This window comes from Macaca fascicularis, chromosome 9 (assembly GCF_037993035.2).
Source record: "Macaca fascicularis isolate 582-1 chromosome 9, T2T-MFA8v1.1".
In the NCBI taxonomy this organism is placed as follows: Eukaryota; Metazoa; Chordata; class Mammalia; order Primates; family Cercopithecidae; genus Macaca; species Macaca fascicularis.
Genome location: NC_088383.1, coordinates 28907886 through 28923904, shown reverse-complemented (window position 1 = coordinate 28923904; position 16019 = coordinate 28907886). Strand labels below are relative to the sequence as shown.

Below are 16019 nucleotides of genomic sequence, written 5' to 3'. Positions count from 1 at the left end.
ACTAATGCAGAAGTTAGAAAATATTTTTTGTAAAGGCCAGATAGCAATGTACTAAGCTTTGCAGGTCCAGTGGTCTCTGCTTCAAATATTCTACTTTGCCATTGTAATGTAAAAACAGCCGCAGACAATTTATAAGTGAATGAACATGGCTGTGTTTCAATAAAACTTTATTTATAGGAACAGACAGTGGGCCAACTTACTGTAGTTTTTAGGCCCCTGAGCTAATGCATATAGCAGAACAGATGGCACACGGCATACCTTAGTTCTTTGACATCTGGGACAATGTTGATGGGCCTAGTGACTAAGGTTTTAGGCAGAGGCAACCTAAGCAGGTAGCACACTGGGATTAAATATTAACCAGAATTAGTTGAAATGAGAAACAGTTATTGAGCACTTACTGCGTGCCAGATTCACTGGAAACTAGAGACATGAAGTTAATGATGCGCAAAGGCTTTGGTTCTTGAAGAGTTTACTGACTGTTGAGAAACAGACAAGCTAACAATTATAACATGGGGACAGAGTGCTGATTGGGATACACATATGGTGTCGGAGGGACATAGAAGAGACAGCACCATAATGTAGAAAGATCAAGGTTTTAAGAAAGCGATTACAAAAATGAAACAGGAAGGAGATAAAGAAACCAGCATCTATTGAGAACCTTCTCTCTATTGTGTTATCCATGTATTCACTTTTTTTTTTTCTTTTTTCTGTTTTTAAAGTCAGGGTCTAATTCTGTCACCCAGGCTGGAGCACAGTGGCACGATCATAGCTCACTGCAGCCTCCAACTCCTGAGCTCAAGCGATCCTTCTGCCTCACATGTTAACTTTTTCTTTCTAATTCTTCATGCCAAAACCATATGTTATGAGGACCTGAAACGCAGAAGTTACGGGAGGTGGCAGAGCTTGACGTTACAATTTGAGGACTGAAAGCATTTCTCTTTAGAGTCAGGCTTAAGTTCAGGTCTCTGCTCTACTTCTTTATTAACTTGGGTAAATTGTTGAACCTCTAAATTGAAAAGGCCCTTGTGGGTCATGCGTGGTTGCTCACGCCTGTAATTCCAGCACTTTGGGAGGCTGACGGGGGTGGATCACTTGAGGTCAGGAGTTCGAGACCAGTCTGACCAACATGGTGAAAACCTGTCTCTACTAAAAATACAAAAATTAGCTGGGCGCGCTGGTGAGCTCCTGTAATCCCAGCTACTAGGGAGGCTGAGGCAGGAGAATTGCTTGAACTCGGGAGGCAGAGGTTGCAGTGAGCCGAGATGGTGTCACTGTACTCCAGCCTGGGTGACAGAGTGAGACCCTGTCTCCGAAACAAAACAAAACAGAACAAAACAAAACAAACAAAACAAAATAAAACAGAAGGCCTTTGTGAAGGTCAGATGAGAGTCTTGTAAATCCCTTAGCATGTAAGTACTTATGCTTACCTAAGTATTCAAGCGATAATGTAGTTTTATTGCTCTTAAAAATATAATTTAAACCCAGGTCTGGATAATTCTAAAACCCATTCTTTCCCTTTCCTCTGCACTTACTCTGCTTATTGCATTTCATTAAAAGAAAGCACAGTTTGTGCCAAAATTTATTAATCAACTAGATAAAGTTAAAAAAGCTATGATATGTATTTCTTGGTTATTGAACAATGGAACAGACACATTATCAACGTTGAATAATTTATAGACATTTTACACGGAGAAACTGTTGGAAAAAGAGATTCTAAGTGGAATTTTTTTTTAAGATGTAAAGGCTTTTTTTGGGGGTGGGGTGGGGAGACAGGATCTTACGCTGTTGCCCAAGCTGGAGTGCAGTGGCACAATCTTGGCTCACTGCATTCTTGACCCCCTGGATTCAAGCAATCCTCCCACCTCAGCCTCCCAAGCAGCTGGGACTACAGGCATGTACCACCATGCCTGGCTAATTTTTGTATTTTTTGTAGAGATGGGGTTTCGCCAAGTTCCCCAGGCTGGTCTCGAACTCCTGAGCTCAAGCACCTGCCTTGGCCTCCCAAAGTGTTGGGATTACAAGTGTGAGTCACCATGCCCAGCGTAAAGGCATTTTGATATGAGCTGAGCTCATGATTCTGTTCTTTTAAACATTCTTTATCAATTGCGCCTTCTCATTTTTGCATCTTTAACCTGTTGACTCAGGTCTACCTGTTTTTAAAAATAGCAGCAGCAACAACAATAAAAGCAGTACCTCTGATGGGAACTCAGGGACCTATCTCTTGTCTCTTTTTATACAGAACTTCCTCAATGGGAGGCGCATCCCGAGTACTGTTCTATCTCTCGAATTGATTCTGCCCTTGTCCTGTCTGTCCACCCTATAATCTCCACTAATGAAACTGGTAGAGAGGATGCCTTCTAATTAGTAATTTTATATTTTTCAGTATCAGTAGTATTTGGAGATGAGGATTATGCCTTCTTCCTGAAAGTCTTTCTTCCTTGGCTTCTGGTGAATTAATCTTCCAAGACACAATTCTTAACATGTCCTTTCTACCCACCGCCACCATGAAATCCTTAGGCCAGCACTGGAAATCATTCTTTCATTCCAACACTTACCTTTTATTTTATCCCAACTGTAATAAACAGTTTCCTTCACATGCTCTGTGCTTCCCACTTCCATATGTTTGCTCAAGCTGTTGAGAGATGGTGGAAATTAACGCTTGGGCTCTTCAGTCAGACTTTCTGTCTTTTTCTTTGATCGTTTGAGATTATGTTTTATTAAAAAATTAAAAAAGCTCCCTGAGGCCAGGGCTAGTGTCTGCGTTGCTTATCTCCACTCTAATTTTGTGACCAAGGCAGACACTAGGACGGTTGAATTTAAAGCAGCCTCCTCACGTGGTGGCGTTTCTGGTCCACCAGTGCCCCATCCTGAAGATCTGTGGTCTCAGGACTGGGCACTAGATTTCTTGCATTTTTCCTTATTTTTGTTGCCAGTCATTCCTGGCTCTGGTGCTCCTCTTTGTCCCTGTTGCTGCTCTTTGCCCCAAATTTTAACTAAAATGAGACTTAAAAAAAGAGAAGGGTCTTACTATATTGCCCAGTCTATAGTGCAGTGGTGTAATCATAGTTCACTGTAACCTTGAACTCCTGGCCATCCTCCCACCTCAGCCTCCCAAGTAGCTGGGACTGCAGGTGAGTGCCATCATGCCTGGTTAATTTTCAATTTTTTTTTTCGTTTGTAGAGACAGGGTCTCCCTATGTTGTCCAGGCTGGTCTCCAACTCTTGGCCTCATGTGATCATCCTGCCTTGGCCTCCCAAAGTGCTGGGATTACAGGCATGAGCCACTGTCCCTGGTCTAGAATGGGGCTTTTTATTTGATTCCTGAAACTGTGCCTATCTCTGAAACTTTCTTTTTTCTGGGGATTGCAGCTCTGCCTCTGGAGTTGGGTACGGAGCTAGAACACTCTCCCTACCTGACTCCCAAGCTGCCAGACTTCCCATTGCTTTCTTCCATCTGTGCGATTTGGATACTATTCCTGTGTCTTGGAAATTCTAGTACCTGCTGTTGCCTGCATCACCACGAAGGTTCCCACATGTGTTGGATGTTTCGCCTGCCGCCTTCAGCTGCAGCTCCTCCGTCTGCTTCTGAGCTGAGACAGCCCGCTCCTCTCCGCCCCTCCCCTGCCATCCTTTCCTGTCTGCAGATTGTGGGCCAGCTCCAAGATCCCTCCCCTTCCTGCTGGCTGGTTGGTCACGCTTCACAGCCAAATCCTGAGAAAGGGAAACACTTCAGTGTTGATTTTAGAAGTCTTCTGTATACGGCTCATGAGCCAATTTGATTTTTCATCACAATCCACATTAATGGGAAAAATGTAGCTGTGTAGTACTTTTAAGATCCAACTGGTAGTGGTGGATCAAGGTTGGGGGACCCTTTTGGGGCTTTATCCCTTCCATAATACCCCACCCCCTTTATTTGACATGAACAATTTCCATGTTCTGAATATTTATTTACAGAACTATGCAAACACAGCTTCAAACCTTGTGACTTCACCCTCCCCAGGCCCATCAGGTCACATTCCTCATTTCTTAAATTCAAGATTGGCTGCTACCGGATGGTAGTGGCCCTTTCATTCAGCATATTTAGATGAAAGCAATTTGAATACACTACCACCAGAGAAATTTGGATTTTCTTTAAAATATTTTATAATTGCCTCTGATTTATATGTGGTCAGGTGCTTAGACACCTGAGTGCAAGTAGACTCATTGTGTTTCTTTTTAAATGTGAGATTTATTTTTATTTTATTTTATTTTATTTTTTTGAAACGGAGTCTCGCTCTTTTGCCCAGGCTGGAGTGCAGTGCTGCGATCTTGGCTCACTGTAGCCTCCGCCTCCTGGGTTCAAGCGATTCTTGTGCTTCAGCCTCCTGAGTAGCTAGGATTATAGGCACGTGCCACCTCTCCTGGCTAATTTTTTTATTTTTAGTAGAGATGGGGTTTCACCATGTTGGTCAGGCTCATGTCGAACTCCTGACCTCAAACGATCTGCCCACCTCGGCCTCCCAAAGTGCTGGGATGACAGGTGTGAGCCACTGCGTCCGGCTAAATGTGAGATTTAGCCTTGTATTAGTCTCCTCAAGCCACTAAAGCAAGAGTTCCTGAGCTGGGTACACGATTGGACTTTAGAGTCTAATAAATGTACAACCTGTTTAGAATAGGTTGCTGCTTTTTCTGTAACTAGCGAATGCTTCTTAGTAAAGAAAGGATCCATAGTTTTTATCAGATTAAAAAATGTCTGTGGCTCCCAAAGGGCCAAAGGCCCTTTATACTAGAGTATTATATATGACACCTGTGTGGTAACTTAAAATATGTATGACAGCTTTTTAAAGGACTTGCAGTTACTGGCTTAATGCACTGTACTTCTTTGGGATATACTGTAAGTTTCATCATAATTTACTAGTTCAGTCAAAAATTATATCATTGGCTGGGCGCAGTGGCTCACGCCTATAATCCCAGCACTTTGGGAGGCCAAGGCTGGCGGATCACAAGGTCAGGAGATCGAGACCATCCTGGCCAACATGGTGAAGGAAAAAAAAAATATATATATAAAAAAAATTTAATTATATATTTGTATTATATATAAATACATAAATTTATTTATATATTAAATCTATATCAAATGTATATTTATATAAAAATATATATTTATATTATATAAAATTTATATATAAATTTGTTTTATATATATAATTTATTTATTTATTTTTTTCCTTTTTCTTTTTTTTGAGATGGAGTCTTGCTCTGTCGCCCAGGCTGGAGTGCAGTGGTACAATCTCGGCCCACTGCAACCTCCACCTCCCAACTTCAAGCGATTCCCCTGCCCCAGTCTCCTGAGTAGCTGGGACTACAGGTGTGCACCACCACGCCCAGCTAATTTTTTGTATTTTTAGTAGAGATGAGGTTTCACCATGTTGGCCAGGCTGGTCTTGAACTCTTGACCTCAAGCCATCCACCCACGTCGGCCTCCCAAAGTGCTGGGATTATAGGCGTGAGCTACCATGCCCAGCCTGTTTTTTCTTTTTTTAAAAAAATATGGAAATGGGATCTTGTTATGTTGCCCAAGCTGGTCTCAAACTCCTGGACTCAAGTAATCCTCCTGCCTCGGCCTCCCAAAGTGTTGGGGTTACAGACATGAGCCATTGGCACCTGACCAAAAATTATAAATGGAGAGACAGAAAGTGAGACAAACCAGTGTCTCTCTCAGGATAGAGAAATGTATTTATGAGTATACTGTATGATCAGACAGTTTCTGGTACCACGTTGGAGGACGTTCTACATCATTGTCATTGGGGTGTGTCTGATATCCACACTCTGTGTACTCTGGGGTCACCTGATGGAGAAGGCTGTGCTGCCTAGGTATGTATTTGGAGGTCAGCGGAAGAGTGGAGGTGTTGCAACCTTGGATAAGTACCGTGGCTTTCTCTGCTGTTCCTCTTATGACCACTTTTAGGATAGAATGGCAGGGACAATGGTTTGCCTCGCTTAAATCTTGGTGGAACTACGGTGACTGTGCTGGATCTGGTCTTTGACTCGTTTCAATATAAAAAGCACTGGCCAGTGGAGTGCAAAGCCACCGTGTTGGTGGGAAGTATGTTTGTGATAAACACCATAGGGTTCCACCCCAGTGAATGACTTGGGCAGTCTTTCGTTAAGTCATGGTTCAGAGTTCTGCTCACCTTGCTAGGAAGGAAAGTGTTCACAGTTAACTCTGTGTTTTCTCACCTGTGGGTAGGATCTACTTTTGCTAACAAGCATATGTCACTGCTAAAATGGTTAATTCTGGACCGAGAACTACAGAGACAAGGTAGATAAAGAGCAATTATTCTTCGTTGAAAGATTAAAGATAATTGAATTGGGGACCCATCTGGCTTTGTGATTTGCTGGAGTGACTTAAGAAAACTAATTGCTTTGGTAAAGAGCTGGGCTATTAAAAATACTTTTTATAGTGTGATTTTGTATGCACCTTAGATACTTGGAAAAACCATTTAAATTCTTTCTCTAACAACAATTGGGCATAAAATAAATCAACTCACACTGAGTTGAAATGCATCATGTAGAAAACAGAGCCTTTTCACTTTCACTTTAAATTGTACCAGAAGAAACATGCTATTTAAAAAACAATCTTTTTTTTTTTTTTGAGATGGAGTCTCACTCTGTTACCCAAGCTGGAGTGCAGCAGCACGATCTTGGCTCACTGCAACCTCCGCCTCCTGGGTTCCAGCGATTCTCCTGCCTCAGCCTCTTGAGTAGCTGGCACTACAGGCATGTGCCACCATGTCTGGCTAATTTTTGCATTTTTAGTAGAGGCAGGGTTTTGCCCTGTTGGTCAGGCTGGTCTCACTCCTGACCTCAGGTGATCCGCCCACCTAGGCCTCCTAAAGTGCTGGGATTACAGGCATGAGCCACCACGCCCAGCCAGAAACATACTGTTTGGTTAGAACATAGTTAAATATAGTCTCTGGTATTTTTAATATGTTTTAGATTTCTTTATCTTGACAAGTGATTGAAGGAAAGAACCATTTATAGTCTGTAGGTATAAGGAAGATTTGTATAACTGCTTCAGCTCATTAGCTAATGCATAGATGTAGACTAATACATAATATAATACGTAGATCATTTATAGAGAGCCAGGGAGACTGGAATGGATGAATTGCCACTGGAAATGATGAATACTTTTTAGATAATTAAGCATGTATTAATTAACAAGTAGAAAGAGGGATGGATTCAAATATGTCGATGATAATGATGCCATAAAATTATTGTAACAGCATTTATAAATAGCTGCTAATATAGTGTTTGCTGTGTTTTTGTTTGTTTTTGTTTTGTTAAATATCAGTGTTTCCTAAGTATGGACATGCAGGGTTATTTTTGAAGTATTCTAATGAACAGTTTTCATTTTAAGTACTATGGTTTTCTTCTTTTGGGGGACAGAGTGACAGAGTCTTGCTCTGTCACCCAGGCTGAAGTGCAGTGGCACAATCGTGGCTCACTGCAGCCCTGACATCCTGGACTCAGGTGATCCTCCCACCTCAGCCTCCTGAGTAGTTGGCACTATAGGTGCACACCACTGTGCCTGGCTAATTTTTTGTATTTTTTGTAGAGATGGGATTTTGCCATGTTGCCCAGGCTGGTCTAGAACTCCTGGGCTCAAGTGATTCTCCCACCTCAGCCTCCCAAAGTGCTGGGATTCCAGGTGTGAGCCACTGCACCTGCCCATATGCTTTTATTTTCATGCATAGTAGAAAACATAACTAGCTCATCAAACTCATGGTTTCACTATATGTGCCTGCCTTCCTGCCTCGCCTCCCCTCCCCTCCCCTTCCCTTGTCTTTTTCTTTTTCTTTTTGGCGGAGTCTCTCTCTGTCACCCAGGCTGACAGTGGTGCAATCTTGGCTCACTGCAACCTCCACCTCCTGGGCTCAAGTGATTCTCCCTCCTCAGACTCCCTAGTAGCTGGGACCACAGGCGTGCACCATGACGCCTGGCTAATTTTTTGTATTTTTATTAGAGATGGGGTTTCACCATGTTGCCCAGGCTGGTCTCAAGCTCATGAGCTCAAGCAGTCCACTGGCCTAGACTTCCCAAAGCGCTGAGATTACAGGCGTCAGCCACTGTGGCTGGCCTCATCGTATGTGTTTAAAAAAGAGTCTAAAATAGGTATTTAAATAAGAAAAACTCTACGTAAGAAAATGTTAAGTAAAAAAGTAGTTTTGTATGTAGTGTAAAAATTGTGAGGATTGCGTATGAGTGATCAAAAGTATGAGAACTACTAATTCAAGTGACTGATAAATAGCTGTTCCTGTTTAACTTTGTTAATATATTTTAGAGTAAAAAAAAAAAAAAGCCTAGTGGAGGATGTCTACATTAGAGGTGCAGTTTCACCCGTAAGTTTGAGTCCTGAGCCTTCTCATTCTCTGAGTAAAAGTTTGTGACATGTTATACAAAGGCTCTTTCTTTTTTCCCTTTATCTGCTGTCTAGTGCAGTAATAACTTGGTGTTTTCACAGAAATAGGGATTTCTGTTTTTCCACTATGTGGAGACCTCTCTCTCCCATTCCACGGGAGTAAAGACAGGAGATGATATCTCTGATTCTAGCATGGTGCCTGGTTGTTGCTCAGTAAATGTTCTTTGGATCCATGTAATTGCCATTCAGTAAAACTAATAGGAGTGAAATTTAATATATTTTATTTAAATATGTAGGCCAGGCATGGTGGCTCAAGCCTGTAATCCCAGCACTTTGGGAGGCTGAGGTGGGCAGATCATTTGAGGTCAGGAGTTGAATACCAGCCTGGTGAACATGGTGAAACTCTGTTTCTACTAAAAATACAAAAATTAGTCGGGCATGGTGGGGCACGCCTGTAATCCCAGCTACTTGGGAGGCTGAGGCAGGAGAACTGCTTGAACCTGGGAGGCTGAGGTTTCAGTGAGCTGAGATCGTGCAACTGCACTCTAGCCTGGGTAACAGAGTGAGACTCTGCTTCAAAAAACAAACAAAAATATATTGTATTTAATATGTTATTCATATTTTATCAGTCCTAGGTATAACAGAAAATTTACCAGATAGTTGTATATATAGGCAGACTGTAGACTTTTGGTATTAATAGTAGCAATGCTTTTTTTTTTTTTTTTTTTTAACCTTTCTTGTCTTCTTGGTGGTCTCACCTTGACCCCACTTGAAAAGGTGACAGGAGTGTGATGAAGTGGAAGGAACATTGGGTTCTAGACTTGTATCTGTCCCCGTCTTATTAGAGAAGCTGGGATGGGAAGGATGGAATGGAGGTGTAACCTACCTTAGAGGGTGTGGGTTAAGTGAAATAATAGCTGCACAAATACTCAATATTGTCAAGTTCTCCAGATGTGTATGTTTTTGTTATTTGTGTACTGTAAGGTGTCAGCACAGGACTGTAATACCTTACCTAGACATAATTATATTTACTCCCCACAGAATGTCTGCCCCTTTCTCATTGAGAAGCCAAAACAGAGCCCCCATTAACAAACAGAATTTAATGTTGATGGGGGTTCATCAGAAATGTGGAGATATCACATTGTATTGATAGGGAATTGCATGTAGCTATTACAGACACAGAACCTGTTATAAAAAAAGAGTTATATTCATGGAAACAAGCTTTGTTTTCTATGAAGATATCTGAGAAGGTTTTCTTCAGGAGTTTTATATAAATTCTGTATTTAGTATCTTCCTTAATATGTTGGTTTTCAGTTTCCTTATCATAATTAAAGAATATAAGGAAGACATACTTGATTGGTTTCACCAAGCTCAGACGTTCCCTCCCAGGCCCCAGATGTGTGATATTATTTCCAATTCGTGTCATGACATGAAATGCTGAATTGTGCTTGTGGCTTTTTAATACTGTGACATCTCAACTGCTGTCTTTGGTTTTAATCTTCTGTGGGTGATCTTGGAAAGGGATAGGTTTGATATAGGTAGCCTAGAACCTTCTCAGGGATTGTGGAACATGTTGAAACTTATACTGTTTCTGAGAACCATCTTTCTCCTTTCTGTGGATCAGGCTGACATAACTCAGAGCACTTGTAATCATGACTGTAGCCAACTGTGGTTACCTGCAAAGCTTTAGATCAAATAGGAATTTGTCTCTTCATTTATTCACTTGGCATACATTGAGTGAGCATTTGTGTGCCGGGCATGGGGGAAGATGATTTATTATTTGTCTTGACTCTTAAGGAATTTATAGTCTAATGGAGAAGAAAGACACACAGATTCTCATATAAATGGATTGTGTACAATGACAGATTAAACAGGCTTTGAGACTTACAATGGAACTGTGAGCCATGATTGCCATTTGAATTTTAAAAGGTTAATAGAATGTATGATTTTTCTGTTCTTAGTTATATAAGTAAGACTTGAATAAATACTCATTGTGAAATAAGAAAAGTGGAAAGACTATAGCCTAAAAACGTAGTCCAATTTTCTATCCCAACCTCCTCCCTGTGGCACTTTTCATTTTTTTTTTTTTTAAAACCATTGCCTGATTGATGAACATTTTAGGTCATTACTTTTTTTTTCCTGTCTAATGATGCTTAGTCCATTTTTTTACACATATATATTTGTATACCTGTGTGAATTATGTCTGCAGTGAAATTCTTAGAAGTAGAATCTTGGCTGCAGTATTTTTCTGGGGGTGCATTTAATCTGTTATTGGAATTCATATTAATATTAGAATTAATAGGCTTTTTTTTTTTTTTCCTGAAAGCAACTAAAAATGTATGGCCATGTGGAGTTGCAGGGCAGTAGTCCAGATGGCTTAGCTGCAGCATCTGCATAGGTCTGTTATATAGAAAGTGTCTGGGTAGGGGCGCTTGACCTTGGTAACTTTTCTCTCTGCCATTTGAGCCGCCGCTGCCTTCATATCCTCCCTATCTAGAAATTCTCTCCCCAAAGTTGTTCCATATTCTAAAATTTCCCTTTTCGCACTCCTAGTATGCTGTTGACCTCAGGAAGGCACAGTTCTGAATGTCAGAGCAAAGAAAATTGACCATGCACGTCTCTCCAGATAGTAGAGTTTTCAGGGTATTTCATGAACTCCAAAGGATGATTTATATGAAGCGTATTTCACTAAGTATAAAGGAAGTAAAACACTCATACTATGGTCTCTTCCCTCTCCTCTTCGCCTCCCAGTGCCTCTCTGCAAACTTTTTAGGATACCACTAATGACTACTAGAAATATTCATAGTTAGTCCATAAATCTGAGAGCCCTCCTGGATCCTGACATGTATTTCATTGTACTCTGTGATTGGAATTTTATTAGTTTGTTAAAATTGAGTAGGAAAAAATATTTCAGTAACAAATATATAGAATTAAGAAAAAGATGGTCTGGGCACGGTGGCTCATGCCTGTAATCCCAGCACTTTGGGAGGCTGAGGCGGGCGGATCAAGAGGTCAGGAGATTGAGACCATCCTGGCTAACATGGTGAAACTCCGTCTCTACTAAAAATTAGCTGAGCATGGTGGCACGTGCCTGTAGTCTCCAGCTACTTGGGAGGCTGAGGCAGGAGAATCGCTTGAACCCAGGAGGCAGAGGTTGCAGTGAGCCGAGATCGCGCCACTGCACTCTAGTCTGGGTGACAGAGTGAGACTCCGTCTCAAAAAAAAAAAAAAAAAAAAAAAAGAGGGAAAAAAGTGGGCTAGGCTGTGGCTCATGCCTGTAATCTCAACACTTTGGGTAGGCCAAGGAGGGTGGATCATTTGAGGTCAGGAGTTTGAGACCAGCCTGGCCAACATGGTGAAACCCCATCACTACTAAAAATACAAAAACTAGTCAGGTGTGGTGGTGTGCACCTGTAATCCCAGCTACTCGGGAGGCTGAGGCAGGAGAATCACTTGAACCTGGGAGGCAGAGGTTTCCAGCCTGGGTGACAGAAAAGATGAGTTCCTATCCCTTTTCTATACATTTGTTTTTTCAAAGTGTGTTTGTACTATGTTGGAGTGCATACATTTAGAGAACAACGGGGGAAAATGCTAGAAATTCAGTAACTTCTAGTTTCCATTTTATAACAAATGTATTTTTTATTATTTGGTTATGGCTTCCTACTGGAGTCCTCCTACTCCCCCACCATTATGTCATCATTTTCACATCCACAGTCCATAGCGATTATGTCCATGTGGGGCCTCAATAGTTTTCTCTTTAATTTTGTGCAGGTTTCCTTACTGCATAAACTCAGCTGCTCTCACTGAGGTCATCATTAAGTCTTGTGTGTGTTTGGGCAGGCTGACTTGATTTATAGCCAGCACTCCACTGTGGGTGAGTAAGATGGCATGTTTCTTCCTGTTTTTCCTCTCAGCCCTTCCTATCTGGAGTGCAGATAACATAATTACTCAGTTAAATATCATCTGTCCAGGTTTTCATTCTGTATTGTGGTTATCTGCATTATACTTAAAACTTACACTGAGGATAATTCTGGTGGGTAGGTTTGAAGTAATTATCTTTAGTATTGCCTTTTCATTTATGATGTAAGGTGTAGCAAATCTTAGATTCCTGGATTCCTTGATATTAAAATAGATAAGATCAAACTATGTACTCAGGATGAGTCAGTACTGTTTTAAGAGTTACATTTGCCATACTTTTGGCAAATTAGTGCTTCAGAGCGGAAGCCCAGAGTTTTCAGGTAATCCCAGTCTCCAAAATGTTTGTTGCAATATAACATCATTACTTTTCATGTGGGAACCTTTTAATTTGTTGGGCCCTTTTCTTTCCTCTTTTCTTTTTATAGCCATTTATAATTCAGGGATTCAGGCAAAGAAATACAGGTCTTGGACCATAAGACAGTTATATTCAGCAAGATTTTCAGAACTTGTACAGCTATGATTTTTCTCAGTCATCTTGGCTAGTTTGTGAAATTAATGGCTTTAGAAATATTCTCAAATGACTTAGGGGGGAGTAAAAAGGATCTTTTGAAACATTGTCCCATTTTGTTAATTCAAGGAGATTATAGTGCAATTGAATGTAATTCGCATAAGGTGGATATAGCAAAAGTATGTCTTTGTTTTTTTTTTTTTTTTTTTTTTTTTTTTTTGAGATGGAGTCTCTCTCTGTAGCCCAGGCTGGAGTGCAGTGGTGCAATCTTGACTCACTGCAACCTCTGCCTCCCAGGTTCAAGTGATTCTCCTGCCTCAGCCTCCCTAGTAGCTGGGACTACAGGCGCCCCCCACCATAACTGGCTAATTTTTGTATTTTTAGTAGAGATGAGGTTTTGCCATGTTGGCCAGGCTGGTCTTAAACTCCTGTGCTCAAGTGATCCACCTGCCTCAGCCTCCCAAAGTGCTGGGATTACAGGTGTGAGCCACTGTGCCTGGCCAAAAGTATGTCTTTTTAATAACTGAGAAATGATGTCTTGAGCAGTCAAGTAGGAACAATTACTTGGTTGTCCTTGTATAATGTGCAGAAATTAAGGAAGATAATTTTTCACTGAATCTACATAGGATCTATCAACTATAAGGAAATGTGTTAATAAACAGTTTCTACATCCTGATGCTTATAGGTTTCCTTGTTGTTGAAATACGGTTAGCACAGATTTGTTATTTTTCCTCTCTCTGATTAATCCAAACCTGGAGTCTGGCCCTGGTTCTTAGGCTGCAGAGAAGTTACTCCATCTTTTGTAGGCTCCTTTTCTGTTTTACGTTTGTCGGGCTCACCTCTTGAGCTTACTCAGCAACCTTCAAAACTCTAAATCCTCATTAGTCTTAAACTCCCCAGCTCATATTTGGCCGGCAGCTCTACTTGGCATTTCAGTAATTTCCCCCTTGGCAGCTCATCTTTTACCAAAAATGAAAAACCGTTCTGATCTTTAAAGAAATGCAGATGAGGCCGGGCACAGTGGCTCACGCCAGTAATCCCAGCACTTTGGGAAGCCGAGGAGGGTGGATCATGAGGTCAGGAGTTCGAGACCAACCTGTCCAACATGGTGAAACCCCATCTCTACTAAAAATACAAAAATTAGCTGGGCATGGTGGCACGTGCTTATAGTCCCAGCTGTTTGGGAGGCTGAGGCAGGAGAATCGCTTGAACCAGGGAGGCAGAAGTTGCAGTGGGCTGAGATAGTGCTACTGCACGCCAGCCTGGGTGACACAGTGGGACTCTGCCCCCCACCTCAAAAAAAAAAAAAAAAAAAAAAAGAAATGCAGATGAGAAAAAGACCCTTTCTAGGACAACAGAGAATAAACTTGCCGCTGTTAGGGAGTGGGAATTTCTGCCACATGTGGATGTCAGAAATGGAAGCTTTTATTATCAGGAGAATATTTGCTGGTTGATGTTACTTAAATAGATTCAAATTTCAAACAGTTCTAAGAGCCTATTGAGTTTCCACTATGAAGAGTTGATTTTGCCAAGATGGAAAAAAAAATCTTATCTGGTTTCCTTTTAACACCTCTGTATGATGTTAGATACAGGTGTACTTCTTGCCTTTTCACATGTTGAAGAAAACAGTGAGAGGTAGCAGAGTGTCTAGAAAATGGGGGAGCTAGATGGAGAGACTGAATGCGTGAGGGTTAATGCCAGCTTCTTCATATTACAACCCAGGCTTGAGCAATATCTGATTTTTTAATGCCTCGCAGAAAGCTAAATAAATGTCTGTGTACTGTGTGGTTCCATTCTTGTTCAATACCATCTTGGCTTCCTTTCAGGTAAGGAAGAAATTGAGCAGTGATTGTAGCAGTGATTCCCCTGTAGGGGAATGCCCTACTGTAGAATACTCTGAGTGTGTGACATGTCCTCGTTTACCCAAATCCTTGAAGTTCATGAGTAAAGCTGCAGAATACAATCTAGGCTCATAGATTCTGAATTTTGGAAGTGAAATTGATCTTAAGATAATGAAATCTACTATGTTTATAATATGATATTTTCTGTTATACCCCTGACATTGTGCTATGCTAATCACAGGAGTTTGATAAGTATTTGATAACTAAGCAAGGTTTAAGCTGAGTCACAAAATGAAAAGATTAATTTTGACAGTAATTTGAGGTCTGTTGTCTTGTCTCAAGTGTAGTCACTGCTGATTGTCAGCACCTTTCTGAAACTGCAAAAGAAAAACTAAAAATGGACCAGGAATTAGCATAGGAAAGTATAGATTAGAAGACCCAAAGTGAAACAAATGGAAAAAGTTTTTTTTTTGTCGTTAAGTATACATATATTAGAGATGGGAGTCATTACTATGTTGCTCAGGTGGTCTTGAATTCCTGGGCTCAAGTAATCCTCCCACCTCAGCCTCCCAAGTATCTGGGACTGCAGGTATGTGCTGTTGTGCCTGGCTAAATGGCAAAAGTTTGAATAAAGAGGTGCCAGGGAATAGAGGCCTCCTGTGTTGGTACAGGTGTATTGAAGTCAGAATACCTGTGCCTGCATCAGTTCTGTGTTGATATTGTGAGTGAAGTAGTAACTCTGCAATGAAGATAAAAACTTGAACACTTTTCTGTTATATTTTATAGTAGATTGATTGGCTTATTGTTGCATACTTGTATGATTATTTCTTAGGGTATGTTTCTACAAGCTATTGTTGGTTCAGAAGGTATAATCACAGTTGGAATTTTGATTTTTTTTTTTTTTTTTGAGGCAGGGTCTTGTTCTGTTGCCCAGGCTGGAGTGCAATGGTGCGATCTCGGCTCACTGCATCCTTCGCCTGCCGGGTTCAAGCAGTTATCCTGCCTCAGCCTCCCGAGTAGCTGGGACTACAGGCATGCACCACACCTGGCTAATTTTTGTATTTTTAGTAGAGATAGGGTTTCACCATGTTGGCAAGGCTAGTCTCGAACTCCTGACCTCAAGTGATCTGCCCACCTCAGCCTCCCAAAGTGCTGGCGTTACAGGCTTGAGCCACTGTGCCCGACCAGAATTTTGATGTATTCTTATGTGGTTCTTTCTTAAATCAAAAATATGATATTTGTTCAGATTAAGGCAATGTTGGGTGTTTATTTTTAGTTTCACATTCTTTACTTATTAGAAATATATTTGTTAACTCATCAGCTAATGCTTGTGAAAGTTGCCTTTATTAAC

At 41.1% G+C, this 16019-nt stretch overlaps 1 protein-coding gene across 11 annotated transcripts in view; it reads left to right on the top strand.

The window, feature by feature from the left end:
- Positions 1-16019, top strand: part of MPP7 (MAGUK p55 scaffold protein 7) — a 252467-nt gene that overhangs the window by 36413 nt on the left and 200035 nt on the right. For 4 of the 11 annotated variants that reach the window (XM_074000709.1, XM_065520446.1, XM_065520445.1 and 1 more), the window contains exon 2: positions 12173-12275. The exons of the other annotated variants lie outside the window; for them this stretch is intronic. The gene's annotated coding sequence lies outside the window, so the exon portion shown is untranslated. The remainder of the gene's footprint in view (positions 1-12172; positions 12276-16019) is intronic. 11 annotated transcript variants of the gene reach the window in all.